The sequence below is a fragment of the Ovis aries genome, chromosome 15, assembly GCF_016772045.2.
Source record: "Ovis aries strain OAR_USU_Benz2616 breed Rambouillet chromosome 15, ARS-UI_Ramb_v3.0, whole genome shotgun sequence".
NCBI classification, from domain to species: Eukaryota; Metazoa; Chordata; class Mammalia; order Artiodactyla; family Bovidae; genus Ovis; species Ovis aries.
In genome coordinates, this window is record NC_056068.1 from 38,880,858 (window position 1) to 38,905,015 (window position 24,158).

Below are 24,158 nucleotides of genomic sequence, written 5' to 3' on the forward strand. Positions count from 1 at the left end.
CAATTCTAAAAGAAATCAATACTGAACGTTCATTGGAAGGACTGGTGCTGAAGCTGAAACTCCAATACTTTGGCCACTACATGTGAAGACTCGACTCATTGAAAAAGACCCTGCTTCTGGGAAAGACTGAAGGCAGGAGGAGAAGGGCACAACAGAGTATGAGATGGTTGGATGGCGTCACTTAATGGACATGAGTTTGAGCAAACTCTGGGAGATAGTGAAGGACAGGGGAGGCTGGTCAAAAAGAGTCGAACACGACTTATTGACTGAACAACAACAAATGTCTGTTCCACATTCTGATAAATAATTTAAGACAGGTTTTCAAAGAAGAAGTGTAGGCATTTCAAGAGGCCTATGGTGGTAAGGAAAATGCCACTGATTTGTATCTTGAACATGTAGAACACTCCCAACTTCCTCAGAAGACAATATAGTGTAATTGTGAAGCCACAGACTGACACTGGGCTTCCTGGGTTTGCATTCCAACTCTGCCACTGATTCCTACAACTTTGAGCAAATTGATTACCCTCCCTGTACATCAATATTCTCTTTCTTAGAATGGAGATAATTGTATATACCTCATAGAGTTGTGAAGATTAAATGAGTTCATCTATACAATGTGTTTAGAATGACTCTAGTTATTTCAGTTGTATTCATGGGATTTGGGGCTTCCCTAACAGCTCAGTTGGTAAAGAATCTATCTGCAATTCAAGAGACCCCAGTTTGATTCCTGGGTCAGCAATATCCACTGGAGAAGGGATAGGCTACCCACTCCAGTATTCTTGGGCTTCCCTTATGGCTCAGCTGGCAAAGAATCTGCCTGCAATGTGGGAGACCTGGGTTCAATCCCTGGGTTGGGAAGATGCCCTGGAGAAGGGAAAGGCTACACACTCCAGTATTCTGGCCTGGAGAATTCCATGGACTGTATATGTATACTGCATGGGGTCGCAAAGTGTCAGACACAACTGAATGATTTTCACTTTTACTTTAATGGGATTTTAATTTATGGAGGTGACTGAGAGATGTCACAGAGAAGATAATGCCATTGGAAAAGATTTTAATTAGTTATGTTTCCAAGAATAGGGGGCATCTCACAGAATGCAGACCACATGGGGAAGCACTAGTGTTGATCAGGAAGCAAAAAATAGTGAAAGAGAAAGCCTGGCTAAAGAGTAAAAAGGCAAGACAACACAGGGAAACTGCTTCCAAATGATTAGCTCGAGTGGTTCTAGTTGTCTCTGGGCTATAGGGGTAGTCTCTAGTTGTCTGGTGACTGGACCTGAGTGATTTAGAACAGGGAAATATTCACTTGGTATAGAAGAATTAGATAAAAACAGTGGTTTGGATGATATACTTGGAATTGGTTGATTTGTGTATGAAAAATATGTCTTCAGGAAAATTGTTTATTTGCTCTGGGAATTAGCAAGTCTTGGGAAGAGCGGTCTCTTCTCAGCCAGCTAGAGTCTCCAAGATATCAAAACATCATAAAATATTAAAAAACCTGATTAATACACTAGCTGCCAATAGAAAATGCTATACGAGTGTTTGCTACTTCTCTACAGGAAATACTAAAACTTGCTAGATGTCAAAGACAAGGAGAATTCAGATAGGACTCATCATGAAGGTTTGAGTTGATTTGCTTTACAAGTGGCAGAGAACTTAAGGAAACTTAGAAAAACTCTTGCCCAGAATTTTCTTTTTCTTTTTTTTTGTATTTTCCTGTATTTACAATCTAATCCATACACCAATCCAGTTCTGTACATTTAAGCAAGAGAACATATTTTTATAATTCCATGACATTTATAATCTATATAATAGGATTAAAAGACAGTTTCCCTGTTTACCTAACCTCTATGCCATATCCTATGATGCCATCTATCCTAAACTATATGCCATATCCATCATAGTTTGGATGGGGTGCCATATCTGGGAACATGCGATTTTATACAAGTATAATCTAAATTAAATTTTGCCTTAAAAGCTTAGAATAGCTGACTTTGGAGATACTCAAATTAAAATTTTGCTACTTCAAGTCATCTGATTATATTACTCTATACAAATGAGATTAAGAAGGTGATGCATTAAAACGTCACATTGTAAATTACAGAATAGATCATGAATGACATTTAGAGAATAAACATTCTTGACTCCTATTTATCTTTGATTCCCATATTTAAGTGACAGTAACTGAGAGTCAACAATATAGAACTAAACTATAATTGTGCACACAAAGAAATCTATGAAATCCTTTCTAAAATATCCAGTGATGTAGGATAAAACTGCCTACTTCTCTTTGGTTCCTTTTCAAAAGCACAGTTACCTTTTCCAATTGTAATTTTTTGACTTGAATTTTCTTTTTATTTTTAATCTTATTTATTTATTTGTTTTATTGATTGATGGATTGATTTTTTGGAGGCTAATTACTTTACAATATTGTATTGATTTTGCCATACACTGACATGAATCCACCACAGGTATACATGTGTTCCCCATTTTGAACTCCCCTCCCACCTCCCTCCCCATCCCATCCTTCTGGGTCATCCCAGTGCACCAGCCCCGAGCACCTGTATCATGCATCGAACCTGGACTGGCGATTCGTTTCACATATGATAATATACATGTTTCAAAGCCATTCTGTCCTTTATTGAGCCCATCTTTGCATGAAATGTTCCCTTGGTATCTCTAATGTTCTTGAAGAGATCTCTAGTCTTTCCCATTCTGTTGTTTTCCTCTATTTCTTTGCACTGATCGCTGAAGAAGAAAGGTTTTCTTATCTCTTCTTGCTATTCTCTGGAACTCTGCATTCAGATGCTTATATCTTTCCTTTTCTCCTTTGCTTTTCACCTCTCTTCTTTTCACAGATATTTGTAAGGCCTCCCCAGACAGCCATTTTGCTTTTTTGCATTTCTTTTCCATGGGGATGGTCTTGATCCCTGTCTCCTGTACAGCAGAAGATATTAAGAAGAGGTGGCAAGAATACACAGAACTGTACGGAAAAGATATTCACGACCCAGATAATTATAATGGTGTGATCACTAATCTAGAGCCAGACATCCTGGAATGTGAAGTCAATTGGGCCTTGGAAAGCATCACTACGAACAAAGCTAGTGGAGGTGATGGAATTCCAGTTGAGCTGTTTCAAATCCTGAAAGACGATGCTGTGAAAGTGCTGTACTCAATATGCCAGCAAATTTGGAAAACTCAGCAGTGGCCACAGGACTGGAAATGGTCAGTTTTCATTCCAATCCCAAAGAAAGGCAATGCCAAAGAATGCTCAAACTACTGCACAATTGCACTCATCTCACATGCTAATAAAGTAATGCTCAAAATTCTCCAAGACAGCCTTCAGCAATGCGTGAACCATGAACTCCCTGATGTTCAAGCTGGTTTTAGAAAAGGCAGAGGAACCAGAGATCAAATTGCCAACATCTGCTGGATCATGGAAAAAGCAAGAGAGTTCCAGAAAAACATCTACTTCTGCTTGATTGACTATGCCAAAGCCTTTGACTGTGTGGATCACAAGAAACTGGGGAAAATTCTGAAAGAGATGGGAATACAGACCACCTGACCTGCCTCTTGAGAAATCTGTATGTAGGTCAGGAAGCAGCAGTTAGAACTGGACATGGAACAACAGACTGGTTCCAAATAGGAAAAGGAGTGCATCAAGGCTGTATATTGTCACCCTGCTTATTTAACTTATATGCAGAGTACATCATGAAAAACGCTGGACTGGAAGAAACACAAGCTGGAATCAAGATTTCCAGGAGAAATATCAATAACCTCAGATATGCAGAAGACACCACCCTTATGGCAGAAAGTGAAGAGGAACTCAAAGCCTCTTGATGAAATTGAAAGAGGAGAGTGGCAAAGTTGGCCTAAAGCTCAACATTCAGAAAATGAAGATCATGGCATCTGGTCCCATCCCTTCATGGCAAATAGATGGGGAAACAGTGAAAACAGTGTCAGACTTCATTTTGGGGGCTCCAAAATCACTGTAGATGGTGACTGCAGCCATGAAATTAAAAGACGCTTACTCCTTGGAAGAAAAGTTATGACCAACCTAGATAGTATATTCAAAAGCAGAGACATTACTTTGCCAACTAAGGTCTGTCTAGTCAAGGGTATGGTTTTTCCTGTGGTCATGTATGGATGTGAGAGTTGGACTGTGAAGAAGGCTGAGCGCCGAAGAATTGATGCTTTTGAAGTGTGGTGTTGGAGAAGACTCTTGAGAGTCCCTTGGACTGCAAGGAGATCCACCCAGTCCATTCTGAAGGAGGTCAACCCTGGGATTTCTTTGGAAGGAATGGTGCTAAAGTTGAAGCTCCAGTATTTTGGCCATCTCATGTGAAGAGTTGACTCATTGGAAAAGACTCTGATGCTGGGAGGGATTAGGGGCAGGAGGAGAAGTTGATGACAGAGGATGAGATGGCTGGATGGCATCACTGACTCGATGGCCGTGAGTCTGAGTGAACTCCGGGAATTGGTGATGGACAGGGAGGCCTGGCGTGCTGTGATTCATGGGGTCGCAAAGAGTCGGACACGACCTAGTGACTGAACCGAACTGAATGCCATTCTCCCAAACCATCCCACTCTCACCCTCTCCCACTTAGAAAACTTAGAAAACCTGCCCAGAATTTTTTTTGGTTGGAAAGCTCTACTTCAGTTCTAGTTCCTGACACTACCCTGTTGACTTAGAGAACAACGTCTTGAGTTTAAGGTTATACCTCTCTGTGTTTTCTCTACCTTTGGTTTTCATGGAAACCAACCTAGGGATGTGCTTGACCATATTATTGCATAGTACAAAGCTTTTATGACATAAGTCACTAAACTTTCAATGGGACAATACTAAGCTAGTACCACCAACCAGACTAACCAAACAAACAAAAGTATAGAGGTGATGTAAACAAAATATGTTAGTAGAATAGACTGTTTGGGAGACATGGTGGGAGTTGTAGATATACAAGCCTGAAATAAAGGTCATATCCGTCCTTCTTTTAAAAAAATTTTTTTGATTTATTTATTTTTAAATTGAAGGATAATTGCTTTGCAGAATTTTCTTTTTTTCTGTCAAATCTCAACATGAATCAGCCATATTTATCTTTCTCTTTCATATCAGTTCTTCTTGATACCATCTGAAAATGGCCTTCAACTTTGTTGTTTTTCATTGTTCAGTTGCTCAGTCATGTCTGACTCTTTGCTACACCATGGACACACCAGACCTCCTTGTCCCTCATCATTTCCCAAAGTTTGTCCAAGTTCATGTCCATTGCATCAGTGATGTCATCCAGCCATCTCATTCACTGATGCCCTCTTCTCCTTCTGCCCTCAATCTTTCCCAGCATCCAATGAGTCAGTGGTTTGCATCAGGTTACCAAAATGCTGGAGCTTTGACTTCCAATCAGTCCTTCCAATGAGTATTCAGGGTTGTTTTCCTTTAAGATTGACTGGTTTGATCTCCTCGATGTCGCAGGACTCTCAGGAATCTTCTCTTCCAGCACCACAGTTCAAAGGCCTCAATTCTTTGGTGCTCTGCCTTCTTTATGGTCCAGCTCTTACAACTGTACATGACCACTGGGAAGACCATAGCCTTGACTATAGAGACCTTTGTTGGCAGAGTGATGTCTCTGCTTTTCAACACACTGCCTAGATTTGTCACAACTTTCCTGACAAGAAGCAATTATCTTCTGATTTCATGGCTGCAATCACCATCTGCAGTGATTTTAGAGCCCAAGAAGAGGAAACCTGTTACTGCTTCCACCTTTGCCTCTTCTATGTGCCATGAAGCAATGGGGCCAGATGCCATGGTCTTAGTTTTTTTAATATTTAGTTTTAAGCAGGCTTTTTCACTCTCCTCTTTCACCCTCATCAAGAGGTTCTTAGTTCCTCTTCACTTTCTGCCATTAGAATGGTATCATTCACATATCTGAGGTTGTTGATGTTTCTTCTGATTATCTTGATTCCAGCTTGTGATTCTTCCAGCACAGCATTTCTCATCATGTGCGCAGTGTATAGGTTAAATAAACAGGGTGACAGCAGACAGCCCTATCGTACTCCTTTCTCAGTTCTGAACGAATCAGTTATTCCATGCAGGGTTCTAACTGCTGTTTCTTGACCCACATACAGGTTTCTCAGGAGACAGGTAAGATGGTCTGGTATTCTCATCCCTTTAAGAGCTTTCCACCATTTGTTGTGATCCACAGTCAAAGCCTTAAGGTAGCCAATGAAACAGGGGTAAATGTTTTACTGAAATTTCCTTGCTTTCTCTATGATCCAGTGAATGTTGACAATTTTATCTCTGGATCCTCTGCCTTTTCTAAACCTAGCTTGGATGTTGGGAAGTTCTTGGTTCACATAATGCTAAATCCTAGCATGCAAGACTTTAAGCATGACCTTACTAGCATGGGAGATGAGTGCAATTGTCTGATGGTTTGAACATTCTTCAGTACTGCCCTTCTTGGGATTGGAATAAGGATTGACCTTTTCCAGTCCTGTGGCCATTGCTGGGTCTTCTAGATTTGCTGACGTATTGAGTGCAACACTTTGATAGCACCATCTTTTAGGGTTTTGCATAGCTCTACTGGAATTCTGTCACATATACCAACTTTACTGAGCAGTGCTTCCTAAGGCCCACTTAATTTCACACTCCAGAATGTCTGGCTCTGGGTGACTGACCACACCATTGTGGTTATCCAGTTCATTAAGATCTTTTTTGTACAGTTCTTCCATGTATTCTTTCCATTTCTTCTTGATCTCTTCTGCTTCTACTAGGTCTCTACCTTTTCTGTCCTATATTATGCACATCTTTGGGCAAAACATTCCCTTGATATTTCCAATTTTCCTGAAGCTATCTCTAGTCTTTCCCCTTCAACTCTGATCAACAAATTATTTTATCTGGCCCAGCTCTTAGGGCCTGTTTTTGCCTTCTAGTCTGGTGCATGTCTTATAGATCAAAGCTCTTGCAGTTTAAAGCTCTTAACTAGGTTGCCCTTGACCTCATGAGCAAAACAGTTTCATAAGTAATTGTACAAATGGTGGAAGTGGAATGGAGACTAATAGATTGGTTTGAGAATTCTTTCCAGATATACCTGCAGGACTTTATGGTAACTGACTATATATAGGGAATGAAGGGCTGGGGACTGAAATCTAGTGACCCAAAGAAACGATTGTTACCATTATGAAATGAAGTTGAAAGGAAGTTGATTGAAAAGAGTAAAGGGAGTCCATATCCAGATATACCGTATTTGAGGTGATCTGATATTCAAGTAGCTCTGCCCTCTAGACAAGAGGGGGCATGAGCCTCAATGAGAAAACATCAAGATAAGAATTGTTCTGAAATTATTAAGCAAGGACTAGGGTAGCCAAGGGCATGCTCCTTGTGTGTGGTAAGAAGAGTAGGGAGTACTAAGGAAAATGGAGACCAGGTGTTCAGAAGTAGGAGATCCAGAATAGTATAACACCTGGACAGAGTTCAAAGGACATAGTTCACGAAGTAGAGAGCAAGCCATTGTGTCTAATGCAGTATGCATGTAGGTGTGCTGGGTTGCTTCAGTCATGTTTGACTCTTTGTGACCCTATGCACCGTAGCCAGCCAGGCCCGTCTCTTCTTGGGATCCTCCAGGCAAGAATACTGGAATGGGTTGCCATGCCCTCCTCCAGGGGATCTTCCTGTCTCAGGGATTGAACCCATGTCTATTACGTCTCCTGCATTGGCAGGTGGATTCTTACCACTAGCGCCACCTGGGAAGTCCCTAATGAAGTATAGACATTACATTAAACAAGAAAACTGATCCCTGACTGTGGCAATACTGGAGGAAGAGTGCAAACGGTGAGATAAGGAAACCACATTTCAACAGTTAAAGACACACTTTATCTGGGCCAGATGGAAGTGACCAGTATAAATTCAAGTTTCACAATGAAGAGATGGGCTTGACCTATGTGAGGTACTCAGTATATTTTTTTATGCTGTAAAAGTGTTATATTTGGTTTGATCTGATTCACAGATACTATCTTTTAGAAAAGTAATTACACTAAATTGAGAGTTCAATTGAACTTCCAGATTAATGCCAAAGTAGTTCAGAAATATAATGAGGTTATTTTAGAGAATACTTTTATTGAAGAATCTTATTCAGCACTCTGTAATTAACTAAAAAATAAAAAACAAGAAGAATCTGTCTGTCATCTTGTTAACATTTATCCTCTACAACAAAAATATCACATGGTACATTTGAAAATGACAAAAACATTCATGTTGTGTCACTCTTGTATGTATATTATTATGCTTCATGAAAATAAAAAATATATTTTCACAAAGTTAGAAATTTTTGCTATGATTTCAACTGCCACCCTCTGAATAGCACCTTCATAGAATTTCATAATGCACATGCACAAAAATAATAAATATGTGTATGATTCTCAGTGTTCATGTTGGAAAATGTTATAATCAGCATGAGGTATGTTACAAGTAATTTATTATTAAGAAAAATTAAATGACAATTTACAATCACAGCTGACTTCTTTGCAGAAATTGACAAGCTTTTCTTAAAATTTGTATGGAAACTCAAAGGGCTAAAAATAGCCAAACAATCCAAAACTGTATTGACGAAGAAGAAATTCAAAGGACTCAAGCTTTCCAATTTCAAGACAGTGTTACACTAATCAAGACAGTGTGGTACTGGCATAAGGATAGAAAGACAGATCAATGGAATAAAACTGGGATCCATAAATAAACCCTTGCATTTTATGAACAGCTGATTTTTAACAAAGGTGCCAAGACAATTCAATTGCAAAAGAATAATTTTTCAACAAATAGTGCAGGGACAGCAGGATATCCACATACTAAAGAGTGAATTTGGACTTATACCTCACATCATATACAAAAATTAGCTTAAAATGAATAAAAACTTATATCCAAACAGTAAAAGTATAAAACTCTTAGAAGAAAACATAGGGGTAAATTATGATATTTGATTAGGCAAGTGTTTCTTAAATATGAAACCAAAAGCAGAAGCAGCTGAAGGAAAAATAGATTAATTACATTTCATCTAAATTTAAAACAGTTGTGTTTCAAAGTAGACCACTGAAAAAGTGAAAGGCAATATACATAATGGGAGAAGATTTTTGCAAATCTTATCTCTTGGATAAGAGACTAAAATCCAAGGACTTTCCTGGTGGTCTAGTTGTTAAGACTCCTCATTCTCAATGCAGGAGACCTGGATTCAATGCCACATGCTGCATAGGGTAATCCCTCCACAGGATAGTCTGGAAACACTCCGAGGAGCAAGCCTCAATGCAGAATGAGAATCAGTAAAAACAAAACAAACAAACCCTAGCTTTCCATCCTTAAGAAGGACAATCCTGAGGCCCATTTTGTGTAGCTCTTTAGAGAGTTCAGAGAGGGATTGAATTCCAGTCGCCTATGTGATAACTCACTTAATAACACATCTTTTATCAGGAGTTTGTCTCATTTTTTTAAAACAAGTATTTATTTTTAATTGAAAGATAATTGCTTTATGGTACTGCTTTGGTTTCTACCAAACATCAACATGAATCAGGCATAATTTACCCATGTCCCCTTCTACTTGAACATCCCTACCACGTCCTTCCCCATCCCACCCCTCTAGGCTATTACTGAACCCCAGTTTGAGTTCCCTGAGTCATACAGCAAATTCCCATTAGCTATCTATTTTACATTCGGCAATGTATATTCCCATGTTACTCTCTTCATACCTCCCACTATCAGCAGTTTTTCTTTGTCTCATTCACTTTATTCTCTCCCTCCTGCTCACCTCCTAAACTTAAGTCCTTGTTTCAAACTTCCCTTTGTGAGAAATTTAAATGAATAATTGTTTAAAATTTTATATATAAGATTATATACTGTATTTAATTTTATTTTGCATACATAAATATACATACATATTCCTGCTAAGAAAGAACAGAAGACAACTTCAGGTGCCCAGCTAACTAAATTAACTTTCATACATATTATGTGTGATAGAATGTAAAAATTTCTGGGGACCCTGGCACTAAGACTTGAGTTAGAAGTTTATTATAACTTGAAATACTAACATGAGGATCATCCAGATTGCTTCACGGAAACAGATTTCTCCAGTCTTCCCCACTACCATGGCAAGTACCAACAGTGTGACATTTTTTGCTTTTCTCTGTCAAATAGAATCTTATCCCAAGAGGAGGGATAAGTTCAATGTCAATCATTCTTCATGGTTCTTCTTGCCTGTCTTTGGATTTTATCCAAATTCCAGAGATTACTGAGTTGCAAGGTAAACAAGACTGAGACCTCTAGCCATCAATCTAGTGTGATCACTACCACAGACAGCCTCATGGCCTAGTCTCGTTTAGTCCATGAGCTCTGCCATGAGACCATGTTTCATTAGATATCACGTTAGGCAGAAGTAGATGGTTTAGTTGTGAACACTCAGCCACTGGTAACTTTGCCACAGATCACCAACCCACCAAGTATGGAGGGTTCTGCCGTGGCTTAGTGCAGCTACCTGTATTTTTCCAATGCACTACATTTGGGTTGTTCTGGTTTCTCTAAGGAAGCTATTATTTCCATACTTCTACTGGCCTTTTCCCACTTTTTGTTAATCTCCCTCTCCAGGGACACAGGCTTTTAATTCCTCCAATATTTGAAAGACACTCAGGCTTTCTTTTCCAACTATTTTCTTTAATAATGGACTTAACCATTCATTAAGAAGCTCTAGATATTTTAAAAAAATATTTATTTGGCTGTTCTGGGGCTTAGTTGTGGCATGTGAACTCCTAGTGTGGCACATGGGAACTAGTTCCCTGACCAGGGATCAAATCTGGGCCCCCCGCACTAGGATCATGGAGTCTTAGCCGCTGGACCACCACAGAAGTCCCAAAGCTCTAGATGAGAACAAAACCTGAACATCTTCAAAAAGTATTTTCTGGGGATATGACACTCCCAGTTTTTAGAAAAGTGATAGTGTCTCAGGGATAGGCAGCATGCTGCTTCTAAGCAGCAGAAGATAAATAATACTATTGAGTGTTTATATTCAACCTCATTCCATTTAATTCTTAGTGTCTCAGCTGGTTGGACATTTGTCTTGGTTAAGGGGCATTGGTGGTGTTTCCTGGTTAATCCAGAGATCAACTGGTCTTTCTTAGCAGGAGAAAAATGTCATGAAGAGTAATAACCAAATGACATGAGCATATATGCATATTACCAAACTCAGAAGCTTGGTGAAATAACTGAGAACCCTGGTGAGACAATCTAAGAAATTCTCATGACATATTTGATGTTAGTGTTTTGGTGGGATAAAATATCTCCTATTTGGTAGAATGCCTAAGGAAAGATATCATGAGTCTGGGCCATGTCCTCAGCTCATATAGTAAGTCAAGGACAAGCAAAAGTTGAGAACATACAGCATATGGATGATGCTAGGGGAGGTATTCTAGTCAAGCCCCAGCAGAAAAGGTTAAGGTAAAACTACAGCTCATTACAGAATCATACCTCATTAGACACAGACATATCTCTGTCTCAATAGAGAGACAACTAAGCTGTTGCTGAACTCTTTTGGAGTAAGCTTCAGGAGCATCACTTTTTTGAGGGGTGATGTTCTTTCTCTTTTTGCCACCCTCCAGTTCTACCAGGTAGAAGAGACAGAATTAAACCTGTCGTTGGGGTTTATTAATTTTGTTCAGCAGAGGAGCCAGGGATGATTGGGAAAAGGCAGAGGACAAATGACAGAACTGCCATATCAGGAAGTGGCAAGGTTGGTGCTAGTAGTTTTAAGTGTGAGTGAGTCCAAGAAAGTGCAAAACTATGTCCCTCTGCCAGCAGAGCACTGGTGTGGGCGCAAGTAGGCTCGGAAAATTATACCCACATCTCCTGACCTGACAGTGAAGATGAATCTTCCAAGAGAGGAATGAATAGAAAAAAATCAGAAAAAGTCAAACTAAAGGCACTGAAATTGATGTGACCCTGCAGGGATTGGTTGTCGCAGACACATAGTGTGGAGAGGCCACGTTCTTCTAACACTATCCTCTGAGACACACACAGCTTTCAGGAAGACCCTTTTTTATTTTCTTGACCTTATCTTGCTAAATGGTTTCATGACCCACTATTTATGTTGCAATTAACTTTCTTTAATTTTAAAAATTGTATAGGCTATGTTTTTGTCAAAAAGAACAAAATTATAGATGGAAAAACAAATTTATAAATACTTATATTAGCTCCTCAGATTTAACCACCATTGGTTATATATGACATCTGAAGTTTTTTGTATACAGATACAGACATCTTTGTTGAGGTAATTAAAAAAAAAAAAAAGATGGGCTCAAACAGCATGTCCTATTTTGTGACTTGCTATCCTGAACAGCTCAGTAATAAATAAATAAATAATGGTTTACTGTGGTTATAGCAAAAGCTCCACAGCTGTTTGAAATACATCAGAGACTTCCTTGTTCTGCATTCTTCCAAAGATCCCAAAGACTTGGGTGAATCTGAAGTTTTGTGAGGTCAGTTATGAGACAGAGACAGCAGGAAAAGAGGCATTTCCTTTCCCTTCCCCACAATCTCCCCACACCTCCCCTTAGACTTTAAGAACTGAGACATGAAGCTAAGGTCACAGCGCTGTTCCAGAATGACTATGCCGCCCTCAAAGTCCCAGACCATGAGCTTAAGAGAATGACTAAGGACAGAGGAGCCATCACAAAGGCCAATTCTATTCTGGTTTTACTTCTCAAAATCTTCCTATTCAAACACTGCTTCCATTAACCTATTTTGTTTTTTATAATGTACAGCCCAATTCTCCTGTCTCTCTCCCCCCATTCCCCACAGTTTAATTCTTTGCACAATCCAGGCTTAATTAAATGTTTTTATTTATTTATTTGGCTGTGCTGGTCTTAGCTGAGGCACATGGGGTCTTTAATAGCAGCATGTGGGATCTAATTCCTTGACCAGGGATTTAACCTGGGCCTCGCGCATTGGGTGCCCAGAGTCTTAACCACTGGACCACTAGGGAAGTCCCTTAGAGATTTTCTTTGAGAGATGATGGGAAGGTGCCAGGACAGCTGTGAAGTAAAACCCATATCATGTTTAGGGATTTCCAAGGTAGTATCTGGATGTAGTTTTTCTGGAAAGGGCATGGTAGGGTGGTCAAGAGCATGGCTTCTGGAGCTAGGACTGGCTGAGGGTCCATTCTGTCACAAATTGTGTGACACACCAGGGCAAGTTATCTAATATCTCTTTTCCTCAGTTTTCCTCATCTGAAAAATAGAGTGAGTTTATTACAACTTACCTCACTAAGTTGTGAGATTTAAATGATTTTTTACACATAAAGTTCTTAGGACGGGGTCTGACCCATGGTGGGCTATTAGTAATATTCTCTCACTCAGTGAGGGTTCCTCCTTCAAACATCCAATCTCCTTATCCCCTTTGCCTCTGTCCCATTCAGACTCCTTCTTGAAAAGCTCCAGCGTAAAAGCTGAGAGGCATTTGCAATATCACAAACCTTAACCTGAAATGATGAAACTATAGCTGCAGGTCGTGTTAACACTGGCAACATGTCTCCTACAGGATGACTCTCAGAGGTGGCTGCTCCAGGTCAGTAAGTAGAAGAGTGTTCATGTTCATAAATAGTAACTCAAACTTCTATATTATTAAAATATTAAACTCCATAAAGAATATTCGAGGGTCAGATTGTACTACAGCCCATGGAAGCGAAGCCTGCTTATTCTTCCACACCCCTATGTAGGCTACGTGTGTGCTCAATCATATCTGATTCTTTGCAACCCCATGAACTGTAGCCCGCCAGACTCCTCTGTCCATGGAATTTTCCAGGCAAGCATACTGGAGTGGGTTGCCACTTCCTACTCCAGGGAAATCTTCCCAACCCAGGGATCGAACCCACATCTCTTGTGTCTCTGCACTGACAGGCGGATTCTTTACCACCGTACCACCTGGGAGAAGTATTAGTCTCTAAGTTGTGTTCGACTCTTTGCAACTCCATGGACTATAGCTTGCCAGTCACTTCTGTCTGGAATTCTCCAGGCAAGAATAGAGGAGTGGGTAGCCATTCCCTTCTCCAGGGCATCTTCCCAACCCAGAGATTGAACCCAGGTCTCCTGCATTGCAGGCAGATTCTTTACCATTCCTTCACAACCCTGTGTAGTTCTGTATATTAGATGAGGTCAGAAGCCTCTTTTCTCTTTGTTTCTCAGTGTTGCTTTTTCACACTTCCTCTTCTATCCACTTGTAAGAATCTCTGCGTTTTCATAGCTCATGCCACTCGGCTTTATCACCTTCTAGTCTTCCTTGTGCCTGTCATCTTTTGACAGCCTAGATTCTACCTCTCAGTCATTATAGACTCAGGCACTCAGCTCATAAACCTTCCTCTCCACTCTTACACCTGATATCACCATAGGTGACTTCCATGTCTGGAGAGTACTAATGATCTAACATCCTGACTTTTGATCTCCTGAACATATTATTTTCAGTAACCTCCACCCCTGTGACTTCAGTCACACAGTCCCAATACTACATCCTGTCATTATTTTCACTTAAAACTATTTTGCCTGTAAAATCACTAAATTAAACATCCCATTCTCAGCCTTCTAAACATCTCTTTCCATCTTTGGCCCCTTATCAAGTCTCTGCAGATGAACTAACCTGCTATTTAATTGTGAAAGTAGAGCTGATAATCTGGTACTCTCAAAGCTCTACCACAAAATCCTCATATCCACCTGTATGTGGACCCAATTCCCTCTGTCAATTTTGTTGTAATGTAACAAAAGAGCCTCTTGATGATGGTGAAAGAGGAGTGAAAAAACTGACTTAATACTCAACATTCAAAAAACTAAGATCATGACATCTGATCCCATCACTTCATGGCAAATAGATGGGGGAAAAGTAGAAACAGTCAAAGATTTTCTTTTCTTGGGCTCCAAAATCACTGAGGATGGGGACTGCAGCCATGAAATTAAAAGACACTTGCTTCTTGGAAGAAAAGCTATGACAAATCTAAATAGCATATTAAAAGCAGAGACATCACTTTGTCAACAAATGTCCATATAGTCAAAGCTATGGTTTTTCCAGAAGTCGTAGGGGGATGTGAGAGTTGGACCATAAAGGAGGCTGGAACACAGAAGAATTGATTCTTTTGAACTGTGGTGCTGGAGAAGACTCTTGAGAGTCCCTAGGACTGCAAGGAAATCAAACCAGTCAATCCTATAGGAAATCAACACTGAATATGCATTGGAAGACTGATTGTTGAAGCTGAAGCTCCAATTCTTTGGCCACCTGATGCGAAGAGCTGAGTCATTGGAAAATACCCTGATTCTGGGAAAGACTGAGGGCAACATAATGGGGCAACAAAGGATAAGGTGGTTGGATGGCATCACTAACTCAATGGACACGAGTTGAGCAAACTCCGGGAGACAGTGAATAACAGAGAAGCCTGGCATGTTGCAATTCATGGGGTCATGAAGAGTTGGACTCGACTTATCAACTGAACAACAACAAAATGTATCCTATCTCTTACTAAGGCTAATATTTGCATTTTTGCTTTTGATATTATACCCCAACTCTTCTTACTAAACTTGCTTTATTATTCTCTTCTCACTTGCGTCATTAAAAGCTCCCTCTCCCCTAATATATCAAGAGCTCTGAGAAATTGAGAAGAAAAAGGCCAATAACAAAGGAAAAATAGTTGAAGATATAAGCAATAAGACTCTTTGAGAGACAAAGTTCATTATAAAAAAATATAAATTGCTTTTAAACATACAGAAACATGTTCAACTGCTTTCATAATAAGATAAATGCAAAATAAAAGTATATTAAAATAACAGTGACCACTCATGAGATCATAAAAAACTCAAAGGTGGGATAGCATTTTCTGTGATTGGAGCTAGGGGAAACAGGCATTTTCACATAATGCCTGACAGAACAAAATGGTACAAACCCCATGGAAGGCAATTTGATGTTATCCATCAAAATTGAAAATGCTCCAATCTTTAATCCAGAAATCTCACTTCTGAAATATTAACCTAAAAACATACCAATACATATAAACTTTCAATTGTATAAGATTAGCCAATGTAGCATCATCTACAGTAGCAAATGGTTGGAAAAAACCTGTGTCCCTGTATAGGTACTAATCTGAAAAGATATACAGGATCTATTGTTAAGTGAAAAAAATCAAAGCTATGCTGCTTTGGTGTAAGAAAGAGGGAGGATTATTCATTTACATTACATTCACATTCACTACACTAGTATGTGTTTATATCTGCCTAAAGAAATAACAGAAAGATCCAAGAAAACCTAATAGATAGTGGTTACATATAAAGATCAGAGTAGAGGAAGAGGATTGTGGGGAACTAGAGTAAGACTATAAGACTACTCAATGTATAATTTAAAAAATTTAAACCAAGTGAATTTATTGAGTTGGCCAAAAAGTTCATTCAGATTTTCCCCAGAAGATTTTATAACATCTTATGGAGAAATTCAAGCAAACTTTTTGGCCAACCCAATATTATTATTCTTATTCAAAAATAATTAAATTGAATTTTTAAACATTTTGCCATCCAACCCATATAGTTGCTCCAGGTGTTAACCTAATTCACTCTTCCCCTTTGCATTCAAATTTTTTTCAGGGCTGTTTCACTTACTGGGCCTATTTGCTTACCTCCTACCTGTGAACACAATACAGGCTGGCTTCTGTCCCCATTACATAAGTAAGTTGCTCTTTCCTCTTGTCTCCAGTGACCTCCATAATGCTATCAGGTATGCAATTGAACATACATATTTAGTCATTCTCTTACATAATCACTCAGGAGCAATTGACAAACTACCCTTTTGTGATGCATGTTCTTCCCGTGATTTTCATGTCTGCACGAAACCCTAGTTTTCCTCCCCTCTCTCTGGATGCCCTAATCTTTCCTCTTCTCTTCCGTCTTAACATATTTTTCTCTTTTGGTCAAGGGCAATGTCTAGGGGCAGACAGAACTGTCAAGCTTTCAGCAGCCCAAATACCTGGCAGTTGTAGAAGGGAAATTTGGAGGGAGTATCACTGCCTCCACTGCAGATACACATGTTTAATAGTTTCTCCTGGTATGTGATTTGCCTTTTCATTTTCTTTTCAGTGTTTCAATGAATGACTAGTTTCAGTTCAACAAATTTTTTTTTCTAAATTTTAACTGTTTTTTTCTGTGATGATTTTAAAAACATTATTGTGGTAAAAATACATTACATAAATAGTGCTAAGTAATTCACATTGTCATCAAACAGCTCTCCAGAGATTTTTCATTGTATAAATCTAAAACCCTAACCCATTAAACAACAACCCCCTCTTCTCCCTTCCTCCGGACCGTGGTAATAATCTGCAGGCTGAAAACACTGCACAACCTAAAAGTTGAGAATTACGTTTCATTTGGTGACAAAACTGAGGACTTAAAACCAGGATGCAGCATCTCAGCTCAGAGAGTCTGCTCCAAAGAAGTAAGAGGGGACCAGGATGTATAGGAATTTTCGAAACAAAGACCAGGTAGTCGAAACTTCAAAAAATTACTGTTGATTAAGAAAACCAGACACCTCAAGTTAATGAATTGTGTGCTTTTCTATGTTTGGGAAAATGCATAGCTCTGGGCTCATTGAAATCACTCAGACCTCAGTTCAGTTCAATCGCTCAGTCGTGTCCGACTCTGAGACCCCATGGACTGCAGCACGCCAGGCCTCCCTGTCCATCACCAACTCCCAAAGCTTACTCAAACTCATGTCTATCGAGTTGGTGATGCCATCCAACCATCTCATCCTCTGTCATCCCCTTCTCCTCCCGCCTTCAGTCTTTCCCAGTATCAGAGTCTTTTCCACTGAGTCAGTTCTTCACATCAGGTGGCCAAAGTATTGGAGTTTCAGCTTTTCAGCATCAGTCCTTCCAGCAAATATTCAGGATTGCCTTCCTTTAGGATTGACTGGTTTGATTGCCTTGTGTCCGAGGGATTTTCAAGAGTTTTCTTCAACACCACAGTGCATAAGCATCAATTCCTTCTTTATGGTCCAACTCTCACATCCATACATGACTACCGGAAAAACCAGAGCTTTGACTATATGGACCTTTGTCGGCAATGTCTCTGCTTTTTAATATGCTGTCTAGGTTTGTCATAGCTTTTCTCCCAAGGAGCAGATGTCTTTTAATTTCATGGCAGTAGTCACCATCTGCAGTGATTTTGGAGCCCAAGAAAATACAGAAAATAAAGTCTGTCACTGTTTCCATCATCTCCTCATCTATTTGCCATGAAGTGATGGGACGATACCATGATGATTTTTTGAATGTTGAGTTTTAAGCCAGCTTCTTCATGCTCCTCTTTCACCTTCATCAACTGGTTCTTTAGTTCCTCTTCACTTTCTGCCATAAGGGTGGTGTCATCTGCATATCTGAGGTTATTGATATGTCTCCCAGCAATCTTGATACCAGCTTGCGCTTCATCCAGCCTGGCATTTTCATGATGTACTCTGTACATAAGTCAAATAAGCAAGGTGACAATATACACCCGTGACACATTCCTTCCCCAATTTGGAACCAGTCCATTTTTCCATGTCCCATTCTAACTGTTACTTCTTGACCTGTATACAGGTTTCTCAGGAGGCAGGTAAAGTGTTCTGGTATACCCATCTCTTTAAGAATATTCCCTTTTGTTGTGATCCACACAAAGGCTTTAACATAGTCATTGAAGCAGAAGTAGATGTTTTATTGGAATTCTCTTGCTTTTTCTGTCTTACAACCAACAGTAAGGTTCTTGAACTTATTTCCCTTATATTCCTTGAACCTGGCCAAGGGTGTATTACATAATACAAAGTGTTCAATTTTAAAGTGCTTTATGAAAAAGTATTCCTGGGGACTTCCCTGGTGGTTAAGAATCCACCTTCCAATGCAGAGAACAGGGATTTGAGCACTGGAACTAAGATCCCACATGCTGTGAGCAATTAAACCAATGAGCTGCTACTACTGAGCCCACATGCCACAACTTGAGAGAAGCCGGTATGCCACAATGAAGAGCCTGCATGCTGCAACTAAGACCTGATACCACCAAAAATAAATAAATAAAGTATCACTGGAAAAATCTCTGCTTTTCTGAGCCTCTGTTTCCTTATATGCTAGTAAGTTAGAATAATAGTCGACATTCTAGGAATCAGCGAACTAAAATGGACTGGAATGGGTGAATTTAACTCAGATGACCATTATATCTACTACTGCAGGCAGGAATCCCTCAGAAGAAATGGAGTAGCCATCATGGTCAACAAAAGAGTCTGAAATGCAGTACTTGGATGTAATCTCAAAAACGACAGAATGAGCTCTGTTCGTTTTCAAGGCAAACCATTCAATATCACAGTGATCCAAGTCTATGCCCCAGCCAGTAATGCTGAAGAAGCTGAAGTTGAACGGTTCTATGAAGACCTACAAGACCTTTTAGAACTAACACACAAAAAAGATGTCCTTTTCATTATAGGGGACTAGAATGCAAAAGTAGGAAGTCAAGAAACACCTGGAGTAACAGGCAAATTTGGCCTTGGAATGTGGAATGAAGCAGGGCAAAGACTAATAGAGTTTTGCCAAGAAAATGCACTGGTCATAGCAAACACCTTCTTCCAACAACACAAGAGAAGACTCTACACATGGACATCACCAGATGGTCAACACTGAAATCAGATTGATTATATTCTTTGCAGCCAAAGATGGAGAAGCTCTATACAGTCAACAAAAACAAGACCAGGAGCTGACTGTGCCTCAGATCATGAACTCCTTATTACCAAATTCAGACTTAAATTGAAAAAAGTAGGGGAAAACCCCTAGACCATTCAGGTATGACCTAAATCAAATCCCCTATGATTATACAGTGGAAGTGAGAAATAGATTTAAGAGCCTAGATCTGATAGCTAGAGTGCCTGATGAACTATGAACGGAGGACTGTGACATTGTACAGGAGACAGGGATCAAGACCATCCCCATGGAAAAGAAATGCAAAAAAGCAAAATGGCTGTCTGGGGAGGCCTTACAAATAGCTATGAAAAGAAGAGAAGCAAAAAGCAAAGGAGAAAAGGAAAGATATAAGCATCTGAATGCAGAGTTCCAAAGAATAGCAAGAAGAGATAAGAAAGCCTTCCTCAGATATCAATGCAAAGAAATAAGGGAAAACAACAGAATGGGAAAGACTAGAGATATCTTCAAGAAAATTAGAGATACCAAGGGAACATTTCATGCAAAGATGGGGTCGATAAAGGACAGAAATGGTATGGACCTAACAGAAGCAGAGGATATTAAGAAGAGGTGGCAAGAATACACAGAAGAACTGTACAAAAAAGATCTTCACAACCCGGATAATCATGATGGTGTGATCACTAATCTAGAACCAGACATCTTGGAATGTGAAATCAAGTGGGCCTTAGAAAGCATCACTACGAACAAAGCTAGTGGAGGTGATGGAATTCCAGTTGAGCTATTTCAAATCCTGAAAGATGATGCTGTGAAAGTGCTGCACTCAATATGCCAGCAAATTTGGAAAACTCAGCAGTGGCCACAGGACTGGAAAAGGTCAGTTTTCATTCCAATCCCAAAGAAAGGCAAGGCCAAAGAATGCTCAAACTACTGCACAATTGCACTCACCTCACATGCTAGTAAAGTAATGCTCAAAATTCTCCAAGCCAGCCTTCAGCAATGCGTGAACCATGAACTTCCAGATGTTCAAGCTGGTTTTAGAAAAGGCAGAGGAACCAGAGATCAAATTGCCAACATCTGCTGGATCATGGAAAAAGCAAGAGAGTTCCAGAAAAACATCTACTTCTGCTTGATTGACTATGCCAAAGCCTTTGACTGTGTGGATCACAAGAAACTGTGGAAAATTCTGAAAGAGATGGGAATACAGACCACCTGACCTGCCTCATGAGAAATCTGTATGCAGGTCAGGAAGCAACAGTTAGAACTGGACATGGAACAACAGACTGGTTCCAAATAGGAAAAGGAGTGCATCAAGGCTGTATATTGTCACCCTGCTTATTTAACTTATATGCAGAGTACATCATGAGAAACGCTGGGCTGGAAGAAGCACAAGCTGGAATCAAGATTGCCAGGAGAAATATCAATAACCTCAGATATGCAGATGACACCACTCTTATGGCAGAAAGTGAAGAGGAACTCAAAAGCCTCTTGATGAAATTGAAAGAGGAGGGTGAAAAAGTTGGCCTAAAGCTCAACATTCAGAAAATGAAGATAATGGCATCCGGTCCCATCACTTTTTGGGAAATAGATGGGGAAACAGTGTCAGACTTTTTTTGAGGGGGCACCATCACTGCAGATGGTGACTGCAGCCATGAAATTAAAAGACGCTTACTCCTTGGAAGGAAAGTTATGACCAACCTAGATAGTATATTCAAAAGCAGAGACATTACTGTGCAAACTAAGGTCCATCTAGTCAAGGCTATGGTTTTCCTGTGGTCATGTATGGATGTGAGAGTTGGACTGTGAAGAAGGCTGAACGCCGAAGAATTGATGCTTTTGAAGTGTGGTGTTGGAGAAGACTCTTGAGAGTCCCTTGGACTGCAAGGAGATCCACCCAGTCCATTCTGAAGGAGATCAACCCTGGGATTTCTTTGGAAGGAGTGATGCTAAAGCTGAAGCTCCAGTACTTTGGCCACCTCATGTGAAGAGTTGACTCATTGGAAAAGACTCTGATGCTGGGAGGGATTGCGGGCAGGAGGAGAAGGGGACAACAGAGGATGAGATGGCTGGATGGCATCACTGACTCGATGGATATGAGTTTGAGTGAACTCCGGGTGTTGGTGATGGATAGGGAGGCCTGGTGTGCTGTGATTCATGGGGTCACAAAGAATCGGACACGACTGAGTGACTGAAATGAACTGAACTGAAGTGAACTGACAATATATCAAATCCAATAATTTGCATAAGAGCACTTTATAAGCCATACATTTCTGTAACATTTACCTTTTGATGGCTCCAAGTGACAATTCTCTAGGCATCAATCTAACACCTAGAAAATAACAGACTCTTCATAAACTGTGTTGAATTACATCCAAGTCACAAGCATTCTGCATTAGCTAGGCTAGTCACCATGAGAACATAAAGGCGCTGGAACATCTGAATGAACAAGATGTGAGACTAGCAGGTGTTTCTTCTCTCTCCACTTGATGGCGGCATCACCCAAGTGCAGTATCAAGAAGCTACACGAGGGGGCTCCCCTGCATTTTCCCAATGAAGTCTGTAAAAACATCCTTCTCCACCCTGAGTTGTTCTGAGTTCTCCAAGTATTGTTTACTTTCTTTTGAAACAAGACCATAGAGAAACACGAAACAAGCCAGAAGCCTGGAAACACCACCTTTTATTTATATCAAACCACTGTCTGAGATTTCCTGTTTTTCTTAGCCCTTCAAAGAGCTGACAGGGAAAATTATCAGTCCTCTTTCTGAAAGGATTTAGAAACTGTAGGACAGTCTGTCATTCAACTGAGGACTACAAAGAATTATTTATTATCAATTATTATTGATACCAGATTGAGCTAAATAGAAGACAAACCTAATAATGAAAACATTTAACTACCGTGTTCCGAGGAAGATCCAGCAAACAATAGAGGTGGGAAAAACCAAATAAGTAAAAGTACATTTGTTGCTTTTCTTCTTAAAAAAAAAAAAAAGCTATAAGTTGTAATACAAATAGACCTACATAAAGAATCAAGAGCTGGTTTTAATGCTAGATTTACTTCCAACTTTGGCTACTTGTATCATCTTTAAATTTCAATGTTTTCACCCTGAAAGGAGGTTTTAGGGTGACACTCTTTTTAAAAATCAACTTTGATAATATATTACTTGCATATGCAAAGTACCATTTTAGGTATAATTTGATGAGTTCTGAAAACATGATAGTCCTGTAACCACCACCATTATCACGATATAGAATATTTCATTTTCATCACCACAAAATCCGACTTAGATAGCATATTACAAAGCAGAGACATTGCTTTGCCAACAAAGGTCCACCTAGTCAAAGCTATGGTTTTTCCAGTGGTCATGTATGGATGTGAGAGTTGGACTAGAAAGAAAGCTGAGCACAGAAGAATTGATGCTTTAGAACTGCGTTGTTGGAGAAGACTCTTGAGGACCCCTTGGACTGCAGGGAGATCCAGCCAGTCAATCCTAAAGGAAATCAGTCCTGAATACTCATTAGAAGGACTGATGCTGAAGCTGAAACTCCAATACTCTGACCACCTGATGTGAAGAACTGACTCATTGGAAAAGACGCTGATGCTGGAAAAGATTGAAGGCGGGAGAAGGGGACAACAGAGGATGAGATGGTTGGATGGCATCACTGACTCGATGGACATGAGTTTGAGTAAGATCTGGGAGTTGATGATGGACAGGGAAGTCTGATGTGCTTCAGTCCATGGGGTCACAAAGAGTCGGTCAAGACCAAGTGACTGAACTGAACTGAACTTGACAGACAATCTCCTTCCCTTCTGCCGGGCCCGTGGAAAACATATATCTGATTTTTGTCAATGCAGCTTTGCCTTTTCAAAAATTTCATGCCTGGCTTCTTCTATTTAGCGTAATATTTTTGAAATTCATCAGTGTTGTACATATCAGTAACTTGCTTATTAATTGCTGAATTGCATGCCCTTTTATGAATATATCACAGTTTTCATCTGTTTGTCAATTGAATATTTTGGGTTGTTCTCAGGTGTTTTTTTTAACCTTTATTAATGAGTCTACTGTGAACACTCATGCAACAAGTCTTTGCGTGAACATATGTTTTCATTTCTTTTGGGTGTACATGCAGTAAGTGGGATTTCTTAGTTAGATAGTAGGTACACATTTAAGTTTATAAGGAATTGCAAGCTGTTTTCTAAAGTGCCTATACCATTTCTTGTTCCCACTGGCAATTGTAGACAATCTAGTTGTTCCACATACTTTTTAACAGTTTTTATTGTCAGTCCTTTCACTTTGGCCATTCTGTTGCCCTTTCAGGGCTTGGGAGTGGCCTCTTGTCTAGCACTCAGAAATGAGTTGTCCAAGGAGACACATAAGCTGACAAGCAAAAGACTTTATTGGGAGAGGACACCTGGATGGAGAGCAGCAGGGTAAGAGAACCCAGGGGAATGCTTTGCCATGTGGCTCT